Source organism: Triticum aestivum, chromosome 7A (genome assembly GCF_018294505.1).
Source record: "Triticum aestivum cultivar Chinese Spring chromosome 7A, IWGSC CS RefSeq v2.1, whole genome shotgun sequence".
Classification (NCBI taxonomy): Eukaryota; Viridiplantae; Streptophyta; class Magnoliopsida; order Poales; family Poaceae; genus Triticum; species Triticum aestivum.
The window spans coordinates 26553010-26559180 of record NC_057812.1 but is presented as its reverse complement, the minus strand read 5'-3'; the positions used below and the strand labels follow the sequence as shown (position 1 = coordinate 26559180).

Here is a 6171-nt window from a genome sequence, read left to right as displayed (position 1 = left end):
AAGAAAGGCTCACCCATAGTGGAGTATGGGGGAGCAATCAACTAGTCTTCATCGAGCCAACACAATCAAGAAGGGTGGTCCAACTTGAGGGAGTCTAGATCGTCATCATCTAGCTCAAGTGGACCATGTGCAAGGCAAAGGTTTGCCCTTGATAGGTTTTCTATTTTACCGGTCTCGTGATGGTAGTTGGGAGACCGGGTTATAGGATCGATTGCCATACTATCAAGGTGGGCTCTTAATGAGTAGCTTGATTGTATCGTTTGTTGAGAGCTCAAACCACTGCATCCTTGCATCATCTTTCTTGGTTCTTGTTTGGTTCTCTTTGTGAGTCTTAGAGCTTACGGTCATCTTGTTGACAAGCTTGAGTTCATCGAAAACGGAGTTCGCTTGCATCTTCTATGATGTTTTCGATGTTGGAGGTTTTGCCGGTTCTTCTCGGTTGAAGGTTTCACTCCTCTTTTTGTTAGGCATACCTCCCCTGCCTCTTCTTACTATAACCAGTCGCTGTTTTGATGCTACTCGTCGTCTTGTTTCCAACAAGCTTGAGTTTGCTCAATTCGGAGCTCATATGCAGAAGTTATGGCAGTTTTGGTTTTCTTGAGTGTGGTTTTTGTCAGGGTCCCAGCGGTAGTACCGTGGTACCCAGCGGTAGTACTGCTGAGGAGTCACAAGCGGCAGTACCGCTCCGCAGTGGTAGTACCGGTGGTGACTCCGCAACAGTACTACCGTTGGCTTACCAGGTCCCTACTGCGTCGATTCGAGGGGTCTTTTTCTGTGTCGGATTGTGCGGTACCTCGCTGCGGCTGTAGTGCGGCAGTACCGCTCCTTAGCGGCAGTACCGCCCTTCCTCCGCGGTAGTACCGCCCGGTTCCCTCTTTCCCTTTCTCCTTCGTTCTGCGCGGCAGTACCGCCGAAGGGAGCGGTAGTACCGCTTAACCCAGCGGTAGTACCGCTGTCTCCTGCGGTACTACCGCCCCAAGGTTCATGTTTTGTTGCTCCTTTTCCCTGTTTCTTCTGCCTAAGCGGTAGTACCGCTCATGTGCGGGCTGAGCACATAACGGTTGGATTTTCCCCCTCCTTTATAAGGGGGTCTTCTTCCCCAATGAACCTTATCCTTTGAGCTCGTGTTCTTCCCCCATTGTTGACATTCTTCGAGCTTGCTAACTCTCAATCCCTCCATGGATTCTTGCTAGTTTTTGAGGGAAAAGAGAGAGGAGATCTAGATCCACATTTCTACCAATCACTTTCTCCTCTATGTGAGGAGAACCCCTTGGATCTAGATCTTGGAGTTCTTGGTGTTATCTTTCTTGTTCTTCCCCTCATTTTCCTCCCTAGAATTAGTTGCTTCGGTGGGATTTGAGAGAGAAGGACTTGGGCACTCCGTGTGCCCTGGCCATTGCATTTGGTGCATCGGTTTGAGTTCTCCACGTGATACGTGGAAGTTACAAGTTGAGAAGCTTATTACTCTTGGGTGCTTGGTACCCTTGAGCTTGTTCCTCTTGGATGCTTGAGCGCCCTAGACGGTTGTTGGTGTTCGGAGCTCAATCATTATGGTGCAAAGCTCCGGGCAAGCGTCGGGGTCTCCAATTAGGTTGTGGAGATCGCCCCGAGCAATTTGACGGGTACCGGTGACCGCCCCAAGGGTTGCCAAAGTGTACGGGTTCGGTGACCGCCCCCAAGGGTTGCCATTTGTACGGGTTCGGTGACCGCCCTCAAGGGTCCCTTAGTGGAATCACGACATCTTGCATTGTGCGAGAGCGTGAGGAGATTACGATGGCCCTAGTGGATTCTTGGGGAGCATTGTGCCTCCACACCGCTCCAAACGGAGATTAGCATCCGCAAGGGTGTGAACTTCGGGATACATCGTCGTCTCCTCGTGCCTCGGTTATCTCTTACCCGAGCGCTTTACTTATGCACTTTACTTTGTGATAGCCATATTGTTTCTTGTCATATATCTTGCTATCACATAGTTGCTTATCTTTCTTAGCATAAGTTGTTGGTGCACATAGGTGAGCCTAGTTGTTTTAGGTTTTGTGCTTGGCAAATTAACCGCTAGGTTTATTCCGCATTTGTTCAAGCCTAAACCGTAATTATTTTAAAACGCCTATTTACCCCCCCTCTAGGCGACATCCACGATCTTTCAGCAGCGATGTCCAGAGAGCTCGTGCCGATGGAGACGACCGAGACCAGCACCTCCTTTGAGAGGTTGTTGATGATGTGGCCAAGGACCCGTTGGTCCTGCCGCACCCAAGCATCGTGCGCCGGATCGGGGACCGCTTGATCCTTTCCATCCTTGTCCTTCGCGACCATGAGCTTCTCTGGTTCGACGATGGTGCCGTCCAGATAGCCATAGAGCCCGGCACCAAGGAAGTGCGGGAGGATATGTGCCTTCCACAGCAGGTAGTTCTCGCGGGTGAGCTTCTCGCTGATTTGGGAACCAAGACCATAGAGAGTCGGGGGGTTGGAGGAGGACGACATGGTGGGAAGGACGGCAATCTAGGTTTTCTGGTTTCTGGACAAGGAGGAAGAGAAAGCTCTGATGACCATATAGGAAATCTATCGGAAGCATTCTACCCTCCACGAGAGAGGGCCGCAGGTATTTATTGATTGAGATGGGGATTATCCCATGTATGCATACATAATTTGGAGTACAAGAGATTAGGAGATAGAGATACAAAAGTTTAACTAGATGATAGTCTATCTCTAAGCTAACCAACTCCTCAACTGACTATATGCGCCGGCCTAGGCCTACATGAGATATCTTCAACATGAAGTTCAACAACCAATTAGCTCGTCAATTATTGAAGGTGTGCGTTCTAGTTTCTGCCGAGGAATCCTTCAAACACCTTTGTTGTAGTAAAAAGTGCGAAACCACCTCCACAATCAGAATGCTTCTTAATAGTCATATTACATTATTGCACATCAATAAGTAGAGTAATCATATCAGTTGAATTCCTTGATACTCCTGCGCGCTTGCAGGCCTCGGATTGTGCGCACATATCTTTCTTGGATCGCGTCCAAGGCGGAAGCGGCCCAGATTCCTGGGAGGGCCACTCCCACGCCGACGCGTCACCCGATAGCGGGCCTAGCGGGACCAGCCGCGCGGTCGGCTCCTCCTTGCGTCCCGCGCACATGCAACCTGGCAGCGGATCGTCTATGCCTGCAAGCCCTGTGGTTTCCCGGGCATCCAGTGGCAGGGGCCACACCAAGGTCCACTGGATCTTCTGCGCCAGTGTCCGATGGATCTTCTGCATCACCAACAGATTCAGTAGCAAGAGGCGGATCTTCTGCGCCAATGGATCCTGTTCTTGTACACATGCAACAAGAAGCTCCCTTGCGAGTTATGACCAGGTTACAAAAAGGTATACGTAATCCCAAAATACGAACTGATGGTACTATATGGTATGGCATGCTATGTATTTCAGGGGAACCAACGACACTGAATGATGCACTTGGTGACCCTAAATGGAAGAAAGCAATGGATGAGGAATATTCTGCATTTATGAGGAACAAAACTTGGCATCTTGTGCCTGATTAGAGAGGTAAAAATATTATTGATTGCAAGTGGGTGTATAGAATTAAAAATAAAGCAGATGGCTCCATTGACAGATATAAGGCACGTCTAGTTGCAAAGGGTTTTAAAAGCTGCAACTATAAGACTTGTGTTAGCTATTGCTGTGTCCAGGGGATGGAGCTTGAGACAGCTAGATGTATAGAACGCGTTTTTACATGGTGTTCTGGAAGAGGAGGTATTCATGAGACAACCACCAGGATATGAGAGTAAGAAAACACCACATTATGTGTGCAAGCTTGACAAAGCACTCTATGGCTTGAAACAAGCACCTAGAGCATGGTACTCCAGGTTGAGCTCACAGTTGAAATGTCTTGGTTTTATTGCTTCCAAAGCTGATACATCTTTGTTCATTTATAACAAGGGAAAAGTAGTTATCTTTGTTCTCATATATGTGGATGACATCATAGTTGCAAGTTCATCACAAAGTGCTACTAATGCTCTTCTGCATGATTTGAGCTCAGAGTTTGCCTTGAAAGATCTAGGTGATTTCACTTCTTTCTAGGCATTGAAGTTAAGATGACTCAAGATGGCATAGTACTAAAACAAGAGAAATATGTTACTGAGCTTCTATCTCGCACGGGGATGAAAAACTGCAAGCCTGTACCTACACCTTTGTCCTCCTCGGAGAAACTTTTAGCATATGAAGGTGAGCCACTTCATGAGGAAGATAGCACAAAGTATAGAAGTAATGTTGGAGCATTATAGTACTTGACTCTTACTCGCCCAGATATCTCATTTGCTGTTAACAAAGTTTGTCAATATCTGCATGCACCCACTACTGCACATTGGACAGCTATTAAGAGAACTGTAAGATATGTCAAACATACTATGGGAGTAGGACTGCATTTTAGACGCTCTAATTCTACTCTTGTGAGTGCATTCTCTGATGCTGATTGGGCAGGTTGCAGTGATGATAGAAAATCAACCGGAGGCTTTGCAGTGTTCTTTGGGCCTAATCTTGTTTCTTAAAGTGCTAGGAAACAAGCCACTGTATCAAGGTCAAGTACAGAGGCTGAGTATAAATCCTTAGCTAATGCCACTGCAGAAATCATTTGGATTGAATCACTACTGGATGAAATGGGGGTCAAGCAGAATCGCATCTCATGTTTATGGTGTGATAATTTGGGACCAACATACTTGTCTGCAAACCCAGTGTTTCATGCAAGAACCAAGCATATAGAGATTGATTTTCACTTTGTGCCTGAAAGGGTTGCAGCAAAGAAACTTGAGATACGGTTCATCCCTTCCAAAGATCAAGTGGCTGATGGGTTCACCAAGGCACTACCAGCAAAACCATTTGATGAGTTCAAGAGGAATCTAAACATAGAATAGTTGAGATTAAGGGAGGGTGTTAGAATTCATGTTTATCTCCGCATTGTAATCTCAACTCTATTCTATCTCTCTCCCTCGCGTAGCTGTTTAGGAGTCCTCCTTACAACCCAATCCTTGCGATCAGTTTCCTCTTCTTGTAAGCCACGGCAGGGCTGTTCTGCCTCGTTCAATATAAACCAACCCGGCTCCTCATCGAGGAGTAGGAACGCTTCCAAATCTAACAATGCAAGCATCCAGAAACAAATACTATTAATCAAGAAAAGAAAAAAACCACGCCTCATGAACACGTATGAGCTGGTGAGGCCAATCAACCCGCTGGTGACCGCTTTCATGCCCAACAATCTTTGTCTGAAGTTCAACAACCAATTAGCTCGTCAATTATTGAAGGAGTGCGTTCTAGTTTCTGCCGAGGAATCCTTCAAACACCTTTGTTGTAGTAAAAAGTGCGAAACCACCTCCACAATCAGAATGCTTCTTAATAGTCATATTACATTATTGCACATCAATAAGTAGAGTAATTATATCGGTTGAATTCCTTGACAATCTGTAAGGTTATATTATAAGGTTTACAATCATACAACCGTTGAACAAAATTACATGCATATATAAAACTATATAAAATTACATGCATATATAAGTATTACATCAATCTTCTTTCTTGCATTTATTTATACTCACAAACTAGCTCCATCCCAATGAGCAAGCTAGCTTGTAGACCCAGATATATATTAGGGGGCCAATCATGCATCACACGTACAAGTGGCCGTGGTTGGCCTGCAGCTTGCCACATCAGCACGCGCCACTGCGGAATCCCACGCTCCCGCTGCCGACGTCGTACAAAACCTCGTAGGTCTGCTGCTGCACGTTGCCGATGAATCCGATGGAGCCGTGGCCGCCAGGGGAGGCCGTGAAAGCCAGGCAGCCGTCCAGCATGATGGACGCCGGCTCGAGCTCCAAGGTGGCACCGCCTGCGAACACTAGGGACACCTTGGGGACATTGACCTCGGGGAAGCGGGTCAAGTCATAGCACGTGTCAAGGTTGCGTACGGGATCCGCAAGCGGGCCATACGCCGTCATGGCGCTCCTGAACGCTGCCCGCAGCGCTGCGTATGCCGACGGTGGCAGCTGCGTGACGACCGCCCCTGAGTCCATCACCGCACCACCGGCGAACGTAGCCGGCGGCACGTCGAGCCGCCTCCCGGCCACGGTGATTGCCTCCAGGCGGACGATGTAGAACGTCGGAGCGTGTTGGTTCTTGATCAGAG

General features: G+C 47.7%; 1 pseudogene across 1 annotated transcript in view; it reads right to left on the bottom strand.

The window, feature by feature from the left end:
- Positions 1-5433: 5433 nt before the first annotated feature.
- The window catches only part of LOC123150753 (aspartyl protease family protein At5g10770-like), a 2087-nt pseudogene continuing 1349 nt past the window's right edge, over positions 5434-6171 (bottom strand). Inside the window, exon 2 of the transcript XR_006475333.1 lies at positions 5434-6171. This exon is cut by the window's right edge and continues 830 nt beyond it. The product of XR_006475333.1 is annotated as an aspartyl protease family protein At5g10770-like (transcript).